We start from the raw sequence: 16,301 nt of genomic DNA on the forward strand, positions 1-16,301 counted from the left end.
TTAAATTCAGTGAACGGAGCGCTCACTTCAATGAAAGCTAGGCTTTCCTTGCTTAATGATCACTAGCGTTCATTCATGCCTTTATTCACTTTAATCAATAATGCCAATGTTAAAGCATGATTTGTCAATTGGCATTAGTGGCATTAATAATGAAATGCATGATTTAATTTAGTAATGCCCTTGCCAATTCATTGTATGCATGCATGCTTTAATTCATTTCATTAGCATTAGTAGTTAAATGTTTTATGCATGCATTCTTTCATTGGCTTCATTAGTTAATAATGCCAATTAACTCATTTAACGTCCTGGTTCATTCATTGGCATTAAAAATCAAATTATTCATGCATGCATCCTTCCATTATTTTACTTAGTAATGCCGTTACTTTATGCATGCTTTCATTATTAATTCATGCATGCATAAGGCATTAATGCATGATAATAAGGCCAAGGCTTCATGGTCATGGGTAAAAGCGTGGCCTAAGGCAACAAAGTGTGCTCCAACTTCAAAGTGTGTCCTAAAACTCTTTTTTTCTCCTTTTTTAGCATATTTTGTGCTTTTTTTGCTTCTTTTTCTTCTTATTTCCTACAAAGTTTATCAAATAAAAAGATCAAAGAAATATACCATTTAAGCACAAAAGAATACAATATTTAAGCACTAATTATCCATTTCTTGTATGAAAAAGCATAGAAAAACATGATATGATGACATGTCATCACAACACCAAACTTAAACCTTGCTTGTCCTCAAGCAAGAAAAGAATCATGCAATAGAGATTGACAATCCAAGGTAGGAAGAATAGCAACTCAATGTTCATGGTAGGCTAGTTTTCTATGCATGCTATAATCACAAAAGAAATGTAAATGATTGATGCTTCTATCTAGCTCATTTTATGAAATCTTTTTCCTTATATTTCTTCCTTAAAACAAGCTTTTCATTTTCTTATTAGCTTCTCCTTTTGGGTGCTTTGCCCCATGAGTTGATAACAAAGCTACAACTCCAAATGCTTTGTTTCAAGTATTACGACTTGATACATAAGCACCACAAGCATTTAATTAGAGGACTTCATTAAGCTCATTTGTTTCTTTTCTTGACTCTCTAATCATTGATGCTCCGAGCCTTTAGCTTTGAGGGAGTGCTTTTTGCACTTTGAGCCTAACCTTGACTTCTAAATGTTTTGTTTTCAAGCTTTTTGCTTGATACATAAACACCACAAGTATTTAACAAATAAATTGTCATTGGTACTCAGAGCCTTCAGCTTTCTCATTCTTTCCCTTTTGCTTTTCTTGCTATAACTGTATTTGCATTTTTTTCAAGGTTTTCATGATTTCCAAGGATTTCACAAAATGTCCTAGATAAAAATATCAATTAAATAAATTCTAATGCAATCGAGCAACAATTAACCATACTATCCTTCCAATACTTGTATGCACATGCTAAATTCTTCTTTAATATCCTTGTTTGTTTATGATCATGATACTTTACTTCTTTTGAATTCACAAAACTCAAGTTGGTAGTCATAGTGGCATAGCAACATGTTACAGATCAAAATTCAGGCTATGCTTATTCATACACACATGTAAACAGAGAAGATAAAGACAATCATGCAATTTAAAGTGCCGGAAACAAATGAGAGGAAAAGAAACTTTACAACCTTGTAATTCATCTTCTCTATTGTTGTCATTTTCCTCCCATTCTTCCCCTTCCCTTGCCAAACTCAGATTGCTTGCTCATCCTCAAGCAACAATTAAAACAATGGCTATGGGGCTAAGATGGATCATGAGTGTCTTACATAATGAAATGTTAGTAGTACATGTATTTTAAGCAAGCAAAATTAAGGATAACAATCAAGGCACAAGAGACAGAGACATTATGATTGCATAGATAAGAGGGTGTATACAATACATTGCATAAAAGATAAGTGGCACACCAAACTTAGTGTGACACTTTCACTTGGAATTGATGCAAGTATCTAGTAAAGATTGGAACCAAATTTTGTTGCATAGCAACACCAAACTTAGAATGCAATCATATGTCAATTTATTTGAATAACTAAGCAAATGAAACTGTTATATGTTAAGTACAATCACCAAGCCAAGAATCTGTCATGAATAAGGATCTCATGGTGATGTATTAACAAAAACAGTTAATAGAAGAAAGCATTAAAAACAAGGAATTGACTAAAACAAAGAGAAAACTAAAATTGTCTAACTAAAAGAAAGATAACATTGCAAAGGGCATTATGATTATGTAGACAAGTGGTGTTGCTTAATGAATTGCATAGAGAATTAAATGGCACACCAAACTTAGAATCTTAGTGTGACACTTTCATTTTTTACGCAATCATCCAGAAAGATTTGAAAACAAATTATTGCAGTGCAACACCAAACTTAAAATATAATCATATGCCAATTTATTGAAATTAAACAAAGCAGACATAGAAAGGAAACAAAGCAAAGAAATGTTACCTACGGTTGACATGTTCTTCACTTTCTTCCTCTTCTTCCAGTTTGTTAAGAGGAATGACCTCAAGGGGGGAGATGAACCAGCTAGTGTCCCCTGTCTTGGTCTCTCCTCAGCAAGCTTTCTTTTGTTAATAGCTTGATTGAGCTTGCTTGCTGGATCAGGGATAGGATTGGTGCTCTTGTTAGTTGCCTTCACTTCTTTGGATTCAAGACTTGGTTACTGTGTGATTATTGGAGTGATTTCTTCATCAAGAGCCTTTTGAATTGATGGTTCCATGAGCTCTACCTCTATGTACCTCTCTGCTTCACTTGAGTATGAGCTTCCTTGATTGTCTTTCTCACTTTCTTATTCCTTCACTTCCTCCTTTACACTCAACATTTGACTTAATAGCACTTTCATGGAGGAGGTTTGTTGTTCTTCCGAAGATTTCTTCATCTCCTCTTCATATTTCTCAATCACAGATTCAAGTGTTGAGCATCTTTGGTTAAGGGAAGTTTGTGAGGGTTGTGAGTTTTCATGTTTCCTTGTCATCTCAAGTGCAGTTTCAGGTTCAGTTGCCTCCTCACTTCCTTCTCCATTGAAATTTCACTTGATACAGGAATCTCTTCTTCCTCTTCTTCACTCATAGATTGTTCTTCATCCTTAACACTTGATAATCCTAAATGAGTTCTCCTCTGCTCTAAATGCCCCTCTATCTTCTTGATGAGGATTTCTTGTTCTGTCTGGAATTTTTATTATTTCTCCAGGAATTGTTCTTGTCTTTCTAATAATTCTCTGGACTTTTGAAGGGGGTCCTCAACTACTAGTTCAAAAGATGAAGGCTGAGAGTGATTTTGTGGACATGAATGTGTTATGGTGAAGTTGTTTTGAAGGGTATGGAATGAGTTTTATGGGTAGTGAAATGAGTTGTATGAATCTTGGAAGGAGTTTTGTGTTGAGGTATATTCAAGTGATAGAGAATTCTGACATGAAAAATCAGGAGGTGGGGTTTCACTTAATTCAGGAGTTTCTTTATTTTGCTCTTTCACCTCCTTCCTTGCATTCAACATTTGGTCTACCAGCACTTCCATGTTTTTGAGGGAGTTCTCTTTTTTATTCCAGGATCTCTGTGCCTCCTCTTTATATTTTTCAAGCATGGTCTCAAGCTTTGAGAGGCTTTGGTTCATGGAAGTTTGTGTGGGTGGTAAGTTTTGAAAGGGACTTTCTGTTGAAGCATGGTCAAGTGATGATATCTCTGGATGAATATCATATGGAGCATTAGAATTCCCTTCCCAGCCATAGTTTGTGTTAGTGTCATAACAGTATGAATCACTTTGTGGCTCTGGGAGGAAATTCGTTTCACTTGATTGTTCACACTCTTGTTGATATGCACAGATACCATGAGGATAATGATATAAGTCATTTTGTGGTTCTGGACAGTATCTCATGTGCTTTGCTTGATTAATTTGTGGCTCTGGAGCATGTTTTCATGGATTGGAGTGCTCAGAATTTGCAATTTCTTGGTGATATTCCCAGCCACCATTAGAATAATGACTTGAATCATTTTGTGGTAGTGAGAAATATCCCATATGATTCTCTTGCTCATCTTGTGGTTCTAAAGCAAATCTCCATGGATTGGAGTGCTCAGAATTTTTATTTTCTTGGTGATATTCCTAGCCATCATTAGAAATTGGTGATGGCGGGTAATATCTCATAAAATTTGTTTGATCATAAGATGAGTTGAATTCCATTTGAATTTTGTAAAACACAACACCAAGGAAAAGTGAAATTCATATCTCAGAGAAGAATTTCTTAGTGAGGCAATAACTCAAACACCTTGGTTTCAATCTAAAATAGAAAATAAAAACAAAGAAAATGCTTGATATAGACTTCTCACCCACTTTGATCTAAATCAATCCCTGGAAATGGTGCCAAAAACTTGATGGGGGGTAGAAATCGGATTCCACACCAAAACTCACTGGCAAGTGTACCGGGTTGCATCAAGTAGTAAAACTCACTTAGAGTGAGGTCGATCCCATAGGGATTGATGGATCAAGCAACTTTAGTGGGTGATTAGTTTAGTCAAGCTAACATTGGTGAATTGAAGTGAAATTGAAGCAACAGAATGTAAATAGCAGTGAATTTAAAGTTGCAGAAAGTAAATGAGCAGAATCTTAAAGAGCAAGAAATCTAAATTAACAGAATCTTAAATGACAAGAAATGTAAATTGCATGAAATGTAAAAGGGGCTGGGTGCTGAAAAGTAAAGGAGACAATAGATCAATCAATCAGAACAATTGCATAAAATGTAAAGGTGTAGGAAAGTAAATCAAGCTCAATGTGAATATGAAATTGCAGAAGAAAAGAATTGCTCAGAATTGCAGGAAGAGTAAAGCAAGCTCATTGGAAAAGTTAAATTCCAGAAGAACAGAATTACAGATTTGCAAGAAAAGTAAATTTAGATCTCAATAATTTTACATGTAAACTTGCAGAAAGTAAATTTGCAAGAAAGAAAAGTGTAGCAGAGAATTTCAGAAATTGAAAATTTGCATAAGCCAACTTGAATTCAATTGTAACAGAAATGTAAAATTGCAGAAGAGGAAAAGAAAACTAAGCTCTCTACCAGAGCCTTCTACCCTACTCCTAATGCTCTCTGGCAGAGCCAGCCTCCTTAATGAAATGAAACAGATGCCTTTCTATAGGCTTTTACAAAATTAAGATGAAATTGAAATTAAAAACAAATTTAAATAAAATTCCTATTCTAACTATCTCTTGTTCCTTTGAGTGATGATAATGGGCTTTGCTTGCTTTGGATTTGAAGAAGAGTGGATCCGGATTTGCTTGGTTCAATTGAGTCAGGGTGCATTTGGTTCGAATTTTGTGGGAGCCATGCTCCATGGGGGTGCTCAGTTTTGTAAGGAAACATACTGCTCCCTTGCCTTGTGCCTCCCTTCGAACCAAGCCTTGCCCATGGTGTATTGATGTTAGGATTTTTGCCAGTAAAGAATTTCATAAAAACAGTTGCGTTGTAGATATAGTCTCTAAACCAACAAAAATCCCTTCGTACAAACGTTTTGGTTGTCACAAGTAACAAACCCCTTCAAAATTGTTAACCGAGTATTCAAACCTCGGGTCGTCTTCTCAAGGAACTGCAAGGAAGTATGTTCTTATTATTGGCTATAAAGGTCGTAATCGGGGTTTAGAAGGTGAGAAGCAAGTGATTTGAATGAGAAGTAAAGTAAATGGCAATTAAAATAAATAAATACTGTAAAGCAAACTTTTGGCAAGGTAAGAGAAATTGGAAGTCCAACTTAGTTATCTCTCTCAACAATGATGAAAGTTGAATCTAAATTCCACTTAGTTGACCTTTACTAAAGCAAAGGAAAGTCAAGGGACTAATTAGTTTGGCCTTCGAATCCTATTTATTTCCTAAGAAAAAGTTGGGATTATTGAAGTTCAGTTCAATTAGCAAGATAACGATTATCAATTATGCTGAGTTGGTAACTGTTGAGTTACTAATTTCTTAACCGAGACCAAAAGGGAAAAAAGTAAATTGCTGGAATAAAATATTTTCAGATCGGAAACAATGATAACATAAATTAAAAAGAGCAATGATAAACTGAAAATACCTCAAATATCATTAATTCAAAAAATAATCTGTAACATGGAATAATTCATAAATTCAATTATAAAAGTAAATAATCAACTCAAGTGCTGGAATAAATAAAAGTGAAAGGGAAGCTAAAACAAAGAAACGTAAAACCTGGATCGAGAGTCACTCTTACAAACTAAGAGAAGTCCTAAATCCTAAGAGAGAGAGGAGAGAACCTCTCTCAAGACTAAATCTAAATCATGGGAAGTAAAAATTGGTGAGCTCCCTTTTGAATGGATGCATTCCCCCACTTTATAGCCTCTAGTCTGTGTGTTCTGTACCTGGATCTGGGCCAAAAGGGCTTCAGAAATCGCTGGGGGCATATTCTATAAATTATGATATGTGTCCTCTGTCACGCGTCCGCGTGGGTCACGCGGTCGCGTCATCTGGAGTTTTCCTTGTGGCGCGGTCGCGTCGGTCACGCGTCCGCATCGAATGCGCTATGCTCAAGTCGCGTGGCCGCGTCAGTCATGCGGCCGCGTTGCTGCTTCTTCGCTCCTGGCACGCGATCGCGTCGTCTATGCGATCGCGTGGATGCCAGTATCTTCAAAACTCCGTTTCGCACTTTCCTTCTATTTTTGTACGTTTTCTTTTCCATCCTTTAAGTCATTCTGTCTTAGAAAATATGAAACTACTCAACACACTAATCACGGCATCGAATGGAAATAAAGGTAATTAAAATAATTAATTTTAAAGCTTAGGAAATATATTTTTCACCTACATCACCTAATAAGGAAGGAAAAGTAAAACCATGCAATTAATATGAATAAGTGGGTGAAGGATTGAATAAATCACTCAAACTAAGCACAAAATAACTCATGAAATATGGGTTTATCAACCTCCCCACACTTAAATAATAGCATGTCCTCATGCTAAATCCAAGGTAAAGAATAAGGTAAGGTTAAGGTGGTGGAATGTTATGCAATGCAACCTATTCTAAATGCATCTACCTAAATGAGTCATGCAATTCCAATTTATCCACTCATATATAAAGCTTACACATAGTCAAATTAATTCACATTCTCAAGGAGTCATATATATATATAGCCAACCCTTAAATAATAAAGCACTTCTGCAAATGAGATGGGAAAGAAAAATATTGTACAAACTTGCAAAACAATTAGTAATTTAAGCACAGATATATGTTGATGAGCTATTGAACCCTCACTGGAATTTGTGTTTACCCTCTAGTCACTCGGTGTTTATTGGGTTTATTCACTCTACTTTTCTTTTTATTCTTACTTTTTATAACTTTGTTCTTCATCTAACCAATCAACAATTATAGAGTTCAGTCATACCAAAAGTCATAAGGTCTTTAATTAAGGTTGTAATGGGGCCAAGGTAAAGGTAAGGATATATGTATAAGGCTAAGTGAGCTAATAAGTGAATCCTTAATTAGACTAAGATCTCACCTAACATACATATTTAGTAGAACAAAACTTCTTTACCAATTTTCCCATATTATCCCACTTGTTGTTACATGCTCATGTTTCAATTTTATTTTTTATCCCATGTGCATTGCTTTTATTGTGCATTGAGGAATTCTTTTGTATCCCCTTTTATTAAATGCTGAAAAATAACCCTTTTTTTTTAATGCACATGGTAATTGAATCACTTTGATTTCTCATGAGCATGCTTCCCAAATTTTCTAAGTTATTTTATTTCTTTCAACTTTTCTACCTTTTGTTTCTATCATCCATGTTCCCAATAGGTTTCCCACATTTTAATCTATTCATAATTTTCTATCTTAAGCTAACCAAGGATTCAACTTGGGATTTTATTTTATTTTTCTGCTTAAGGCTAGTAGTGTGGCTAAATAGAATAAAAGGGATTTTAAAGGCTCAAAGGGCTAACAAGGGTGATGTGAAAGGTAGGTTATTTTGGGGGTAAGTGAGCTAAAATCAAATGATGGCCTCAATCATTCTTTTGGTATGTATCTATATTCTATATTCTATAATTGGACATATAGATTAAAGCAAAGTAAAGAACATCAGAATAAAAAGAAGGAAAACACACAGGAATGAAATTATGGTTTGAATGCAACCATACAATTAAGCTCAAGACTCACAGGCTGTGTGTTCTCTAACTCAAGCATCATATATCATTCATATATGTTATGCAGGTTTAGTTAAAAATTCCCATTATTCTCATAAAAAAAATTTATTTGGGGTAGCCTTTAAAGTTTTAATGTTCCTCCTTGATGAAATGTTGTCAACTTAACTATATGATGTAATGCTATATATACAAGATTTATGGATTTAAATCTGTTATGTTCAATTTCCTAGCTTTCTTCCTTTTTATATTTTTCAATTTAAACTATGCTATCTTATGCTAAAAAGGGTAAACTATACTAATTAATCCACTAATAAGTCAGAATTACAAACTAAACTAAATACTAAAAATATGAACTAAAAATGCAAAATGCGGAAATAGAGTAAAAATACATAAAAGTAGCAATGTATAAGTACTCAGAAAATAACAGTAAAAAGAAAAATACAGAAAAATATCCAAAATAAAAGAAAAAAGAGATGTAGTGGTTCACCAAAATAAAACGCCAGAGATGGCGACCTCCCCACACTTAAAATGAAGCATCGTCCCTGATGCTCAGTCAAGCCGGGTGTGAAGGGGTGTCATCACTGGTGGGGATGGTAGCTGGAGGCTCTGTGGTGGTGGTGGGCTGAGCGTCTGGCTGCTGTAGAGGCGGTGCTGACTGGATTGGGATCTCCAGATCTGCAGCCTTGATCTGATGCGTAATCCCCTGATGTGGTGCAGCCTGCTCTGTGCCTGCCTGCGGATGGGTCTCCTCATGGGGCTCATCCTCCTCCTCCTCTGATGGCTCTGATGGTGTGTCGAGCTCGGAGGGGATGTCACCACCCTGTCGGATCATCAGCTTCAGATGCGAATAGCGTCGCTGGCTGCGACGCTCCAATCTCTCATACCGGCGCCGGTTACGGCGCTCCATCTGATCAAGCTGTCAGAATAGGTGGTGCACGAGGCGGTATACGGGCTCAGAGGCAGGTGGAGGTGCAGTGGTGGCAGCAGGGGCAGCAGGGGCAACCGTGGAGGAAGAGGGGCCAGCAGACGGTGGGGCTGTCTCATCAGTAGTAGTGAAGGGTGGTCTGTAGCCCAAAGCTAGGAAGTTCCTGCTGTGAGGAATGATCTTCCTGCAGTCCGCCGCTGGTGGTCTCTCATCGGCATCCTCCCATGGCACGTCAACTCGACGGCCTAGCCGTGTAACCAGATACGGAAAAGGGAGGATGCCTCAGACGTGGACCCTGGCCATATAATGTAGGATAAAGCGTGGCAGATAAAGGTTCTTACCCTCCATCACACACCATAGGAGGGTGATCATAGCAGCTGGGATCTCCGTCTCATGAGTACTCGGCATCACATAGTTGCTCAAGATCTGGTGCCATAACCGAGCCTCATCATTTAAGTACGCCCTCTTGATCCCTCTAGGCATGGTGGTGTCCTGACCCATCTCCCAAGGAACCGTCGAGTCGAGAGCTATCCGTGCCTTCACATCATCCTAATCAAACCGCATCGGCACATGTCCTCCTCAGCCTTTTTATAACCATCAGGCTGATCGAACTTGGCTGGGAGCCGGAGAATGTCCTCTATGGCCTCCTCAGTGACCAGAATTTGCTTTCCTCTCAGGTTCACTGCATCGAGGGTGGTGATGTAGTAGTTGCAGTAGAATTTCCTAACCCAAGATGCATTGACCTCTGTCAGTGCTCTCTCCAGAAAGAACCAGCCTCTTTGCTTGATTTGCTCAGTGGTGTACTGCTGGAGTTCTTCTGGAATCCTCAGAGTTCTCTCCATGTATAGATTCCTGGAGTTTGCAAATGCCGGATACTTCAGCTCACAGTATCGGTTTGCAAATTTTATTGAATCATGTGCAGGGAGCAGCTGGTCAGCTTTTTCCTGCTATGTAAAGTTATTCTCCCGCCATGAGGAATCATGCATTAGGTCTATGATGGACTGTGAGGAATCTCCTCTTTTGCAACGGCACCATTTTCGACGTTGGGTTTTTTGCCAGTAAAGAATTTCATAAAAACAATTGCGTTGTAGATATAGTCTCTAAACCAACAAAAATCCCTTCGTACAAACGTTTTGGTTGTCACAAGTAACAAACCCCTTAAAAATTGTTAACCGAGTATTCAAACTTCGGGTCGTCTTCTCAAGGAACTGCAAGGAAGTATGTTCTTATTATTGGCTATAAAGGTCGTAATCGGGGTTTAGAAGGTGAGAAGCAAGTGATTTGAATGACAAGCAAAGTAAATGGCAATTAAAATAAATAAATACTGTAAAGCAAACTTTTGGCAAGGTAAGAGAAATTGGAAGTCCAACTTAGTTATCTCTCTCACCAATGATGAAAGTTGAATCTAAATTCCACTTAGTTGACCTTTACTAAAGCAAAGGAAAGTCAAGGGACTAATTAGTTTGGCCTTCGAATCCTATTTATTTCCTAAGAAAAAGTTGGGATTATTGAAGTTCAGTTCAATTAGCAAGATAACGATTATCAGTTATGCTGAGTTGGTAATTGTTGAGTTACTGATTTCTTAACCGAGACCAAAAGGGGAAAAAGTAAATTGCTGGAATAAAATATCTTCAGATCGGAAACAATGATAACATAAATTAAAAAGAGCAATCATAAACTGAAAATACCTCAAATATCATTAATTCAAATAATAATCTGTAACATGGAATAATTCATAAATTCAATTATAAAAGTAAATAATCAACTCAAGTGCTGGAATAAATAAAAATGAAAGGGAAGCTAAAACAAAGAAATGTAAAACCTGGATCGAGAGTCACTCTTACAAACTAAGAGAAGTCCTAAATCCTAAGAGAGAGAGGAGAGAACCTCTCTCAAGACTAAATCTAAATCATGGGAAGTAAAAATTGGCGAGCTCCCTTTTGAATGGATGCATTCCCCCACTTTATACCCTCTAGTCTGTGTGTTTTGTACCTGGATCTGGGCCAAAAGGGCTTCAGAAATCGCTGGGGGCATATTCTGTAAATTCTGATACGTGGCCTCTGTCACGCGTCCACGTGGGTCACACAGTCGCGTCATCTGGAGTTTTCCTTGTGGCGCGGTCGCGTCGGTCACGCATCCGCATCGAATGCGCTATGCTCAAGTCGCGCGGCCGCGTCAGTCATGCGGCCGCGTCGCTGCTTCTTCGCTCCTGGCACGCAATCGCGTCGTCCATGCAATCGCGTGGATGCCAGTTTCTTTAAAACTCCGTTTCGCACTTTCCTTCCATTTTTGTACGTTTCCTTTTCCATCCTTTAAGTCATTCTGTCTTAGAAAATCTGAAACTACTCAACACACTAATCACGGCATCGAATGGAAATAAAGGTAATTAAAATAATTAATTTTAAAGCTTAGGAAACATATTTTTCACGTACATCACCTAATAAGGAAGGGAAAGTAAAACCATGCAATTAATATGAATAAGTGGGTGAAGGATTGAATAAATCACTCAAACTAAGCACAAAATAACTCATGAAATATGAGTTTATCATGTATACATAGCGCTCACTGAAGTATTTCAACGTAGCACCCCTTTGATTATGTTAGTCTCCCTCTTCGAGCCTTTGCTGCTCCTATCCTTGGCTAGAAATTTTCCTCATGATGTAGCGCTCAATTGCTTTCCTTGTGTGTGCCTTACTTTTCTTTGGGCTTCATGCCCGAAAAAGTTAAAACATTTAACGTATCACTCTCTTCGTTTTCAACGCTGGCCTTGTTTGAGTGGTTGCTCCTTGGCTTTGATGAAGCTCTCCGTTGCAACAATTAACGTAGCGCTCATTGCTTAGTTTCCTTGATTGAGAGTGCCCGAAAAAGTTAAATTCAGTGAACGGAGCGCTCACTTCAATGAAAGCTAGGCTTTCCTTGCTTAATGATCACTAGCGTTCATTCATGCCTTTTTCAATTTAATCAATAATACCAATGTTAAAGCATGATTTGTCAATTGGCATTAGTGGCATTAATAATGAAATGCATGATTTAATTTAGTGATGCCCTTGCCAATTCATTGTATGCATGTATGCTTTAATTCATTTCATTAGCATTAGTAGTTAAATGTTTTATGCATGCATTCTTTCATTGGCTTCATTAATTAATAATGCCAATTAACTCATTTAACGTCTTGGTTCATTCATTGGCATTAAAAATCAAATGATTCATGCATGCATGCTTCCATTATTTTACTTAGTAATGTCGTTACTTCATGCATGCTTTCATTATTAATTCATGCATGCATAAGGCATTAATGCATGATAATAAGGCCAAGGCTTCATGGTCATGGGCCACGCTTTTAAAAACGTGGCCTAAGGCATCAAAGTGTACTCCAAATTCAAAGTGTGCTGCAAAACTCTTTTGTTTCTCTTTTTTAGCTTATTTTGTGCTTTTTTTGCTTCTTTTTTTTCTTATTTCCTACAAAGTTTATCAAATCAAAAGATCAAAGAAATATACCATTTAAGCACAAAAAAATACAATATTTAAGCACTAATTATCCATTTTTTGTATGAAAAAGTATAGGAAAGCATGATATGATGACATGTCATCACAAGGGTTGTGCGTTCGCACTATGTGTGCAAACACCATGAACAGAGGCCTTGCATTGAAGTGTGCCCACGCACAGGAAGGCAATTTTTTTTAAGAAAATGAAACGTAAAAAATTAACACCTGATTAGCCATTTGTGCGTACGCACAAGAGGCAAAAAGAGGGGGATGCGAGCGCACAAGGTGTGCGAACGCTCCCAACAGAGGGGGCGTTAATGAGTGTGCGCACGCACAGGTGGGTGCGTACGCACAGGATGCAAAATTTCGGGAGGTGTGCGCACGCACAGGTGCGTGCGCGCGCACATGCTCTGTTTTTTCTAAATGTTTTAGTGCCTTAAGGCACCAAACTTGACATCCAAAATAGCTTTTCCAATCCCAAAACTTATTCTACCCTAAAAATACAAGAGTAACACAATAATTCTACCAAACTAAGCTAACTAAAAGAAGGAAAAATTCAACAAACAAATGCTAAAAGAGAGGCAGAGTTAGAAAGATGTTACCAAGAACTTTTATTTATTGTCTTTAAGTTAGACAATTGGGAGGGCCCTTTATATGGTGGCTTGTGCTTGACTTCCCAACCAATGCTTGAATTTCCATTGTCCTTAGGGATGCCAATCATAACTGTTCTGAGGGTTACCTGGAACTGAAGGTCGATCTCGGAAGAGATCTCCCGATGTGAGCGGAGCTGCTGTGTCCGACTTGTTGGTGTATAAGGTGCTGCTAATCTTCACTCACCGGAGGGTTGTGGTACCTGCAAGAGACTCTGATACTTAAGTTAGCACGGGCTTTAGGCAGGTTTTTTGTAGAATTAGAGTATGAGTTATACCTGGGTGCTCTAGTGTATTTATAGTAGTGTGGAGTGACCTTCCATGAGATAAGTTAGTTATCTTATCTTATCTTTTTGTGGATGAGAATCACTTTATCTTTTGACCAGCCGCCTTTGGTGGGGCTGTAATCCTCAGCTTTGGGCTTGTTTGGGCCTTAATGGCGATTTGTCCGAGCTCTTTAAGAAGAGATCAGTGATGACCAACCTTTACAAGAAGTCGATCGCTTTGACGTCGTCCAACCTAGGCAGTACAACTCGGTCCAGGGTATGAACAGTTCCCCTGCTTGAGCTTCAATTTTCTTCTTGAGGTCGTGCGTTTTAAACTTCGACCCCTCTGAGGAAGTCGTGCTCAAGCATCCTGGCCTTGCTCTTTATTTGGGAGAATTTTGTGTTGTTTTTAATGCTTTTTCAAAAATGAAAACAAGCGCTTTGGCTTTAAATGCCATGTCATTACCAAGAGTATCCATTTTTGGGTTTAAGCGAGTGCTTTTAAAAGCTCTTTATTAGGACTTTTAATCCTTTTTTGCCGTTTCGTTCCCTCTTTCATTTGAACTTTCAAGAAAATTTTGGTTTTCTTCTGCTTCCGTCTGTTTCAATTTTGAAAAGAGGGTTTCTTTCTACTGTTTCACTTGCCTCAATATTTCTTCTTCCTTATGGGGTTTTGCTCGAAGCTTTGATGTGGAGTTCATGTCTTGTTGCGCATCCATCGTCGGTTTTCTTCTTTGCAGGTTGGTGATCGGCTTCACATCCCCCCTTTTTTTATGCGCTTTTTATTCGTAGTTTCTCTATGTGCTTCACTACTGCATGCGTTCTTTTTGTACGATGTTTTGATCTTTGTTGAGCATTTTTTTTGAAAAAGGTTGAAGCTTTCTTGTGATATTTGCATGCCTTTATTTCTTGCAATCTTTTTATCTCTGTCTCTTTGTTTTTTGGGGAAATGTAGGTGCTTGGGTCATGAATCTTTTTAGTTTACGCTCTTTTTTTCTTTTTGGTGAAGGGGCTAGGATTTTGATTTTCATTGAATTTTTGTGTGTTTGTATCTTCATTCCCTCCAAAGGGTGACCCTGGTCCTTTGGTGTTGGTTTTTTTGCTTCTTGTAAATCCTGGGGTGCCTTTTTATTGCCATACCTAATGCTTGTTGGTTATTTGTTCCTCTTCTGTTTTCGTAGGTGTAGTTGCTATATGTCTTCTTGTAAGAATATTGTCGAGATGTCCACCAAAGTCCGTGCTGGTATGGCTGATTGGTTAGATTCGATAATCCTGATGTGTGTTACTGTGGCCGATCCGGAGTACTATGAGAGACTTATGAGGTTCCATAGGGTGTGTAGTAATAGGGAGGATGAGAAGAATTACGAACTGTTGTCGCCCGACGCTAAGGAGAGGGTTAGTTTCCCTCCCTTAACTCGGGAAGAACGTCCTTTCTTCTATGCCTACGACTACTTCCTTAGCCAGCTAGGTATTACCCTTCGTTTTACTGCTTTTGAAACCGAACTCTTGTGGACCTGTAATGTGGCCCCTTCACAGCTTCATCTGAATTATTGGGCTTTCATGAAGATTTTTCAGTTATTGTGCCAAGAGCTAGGTGTTCGACCTATAATATCCCCTTTTCTTTACCTGTTTGTGCTGACAAAACCTGGGGTGACCAAGAAGAAGGCTTCTTGGATTTCCTTCCGAGCTACCCAGGGGAAGAAAGTATTTTCGATGTTTGACGACTCTTTTTGGGACTTTAAGAACCACTATTTTAAAGTTCGAGCTATTGAGGATGCTCGCCCTTTCTTTTTGGATGAAAATGATGACCCTACTTTCCCTTTCTGGTGGCAAAAAGAACCCGTAGCCCCAAGTACCTTTGGAAAAGTTTAGATGAGGTAGAACAGGCCCTTGTGGGTGTTTTAGAGGAGCATTGAGGGGAACTCCCTCATCTGGATATGAAGAGATTTCTAGGAGATCCTTCTCTCCTTCGTTCTGAGTTAGGTAGCATCCGACCTCTTTCTTTACAGATAGCTTTCTTCCATTGTTTGTGAATTTATCCTTTTCTGACTGTGTAATTATTTTCCTGGCTTCTTTTCAAAGATGGTTAAATCTTCAGACTCCATGAAGGCTTTTTGGAAGGCCAAGAAGGCGGTGGTTGCCCAAAATCTGACAGCGAAGACATCGGGGGAAGGGTCTTCTCAGTTGCCCCCAAAGATACCAACGTCAGATTCTCAAGGTCCGAGGAAGGTTATACCAACCCCCGGAGTTCGGACAATCTCTTCTGATCTGCTTGTTGAGACCTCTAGTGTTGCCTCTTCCCCTTCTTCAGCTGGTCCTCCTCCCAAGAGGCAAAAGGTTGTTGGGACTTATAATTTGAATGATAAAGAGTTCGACGGTCTGGCCTTTGCCTCGGAGGTTGTTGCTCCCTATGGCAAGGTTCCCTATGATGATGTGACGATCCTTCATCACCTTGATTTCATTGCCAGCAATAGTATTCGGATGGCCAATATAAGTGATGTTTTATCCCGAGTTATCAAGGAGTCTCCTGTTCATGCTACTAGAGCTTTTATGGAGGAGGCCAAGGCTAGATTCAACAGGGTAAAGGGTTTGAAGGACGAGCTAGATGCCAAGGTTGCCAAATTGGAGCTTGACGTAGAAAAAGAGAAGACTCAGGCTACTGCTGCTGAGACGTCTACCAACCTGACCGAGGAGATGGCCAAGAAGTCCAAAGAGAGCTATACTCGCACATATGGCGAGCTATTGGAGACTAGGGAGAGACTTCAGTCCACCCAGGATGATTATGCTGAGCTTTAGAGCTATCTGGTGAGCAGTATGACTGACAT

Source organism: Arachis ipaensis, chromosome B07 (assembly GCF_000816755.2).
Source record: "Arachis ipaensis cultivar K30076 chromosome B07, Araip1.1, whole genome shotgun sequence".
Classification (NCBI taxonomy): domain Eukaryota; kingdom Viridiplantae; phylum Streptophyta; class Magnoliopsida; order Fabales; family Fabaceae; genus Arachis; species Arachis ipaensis.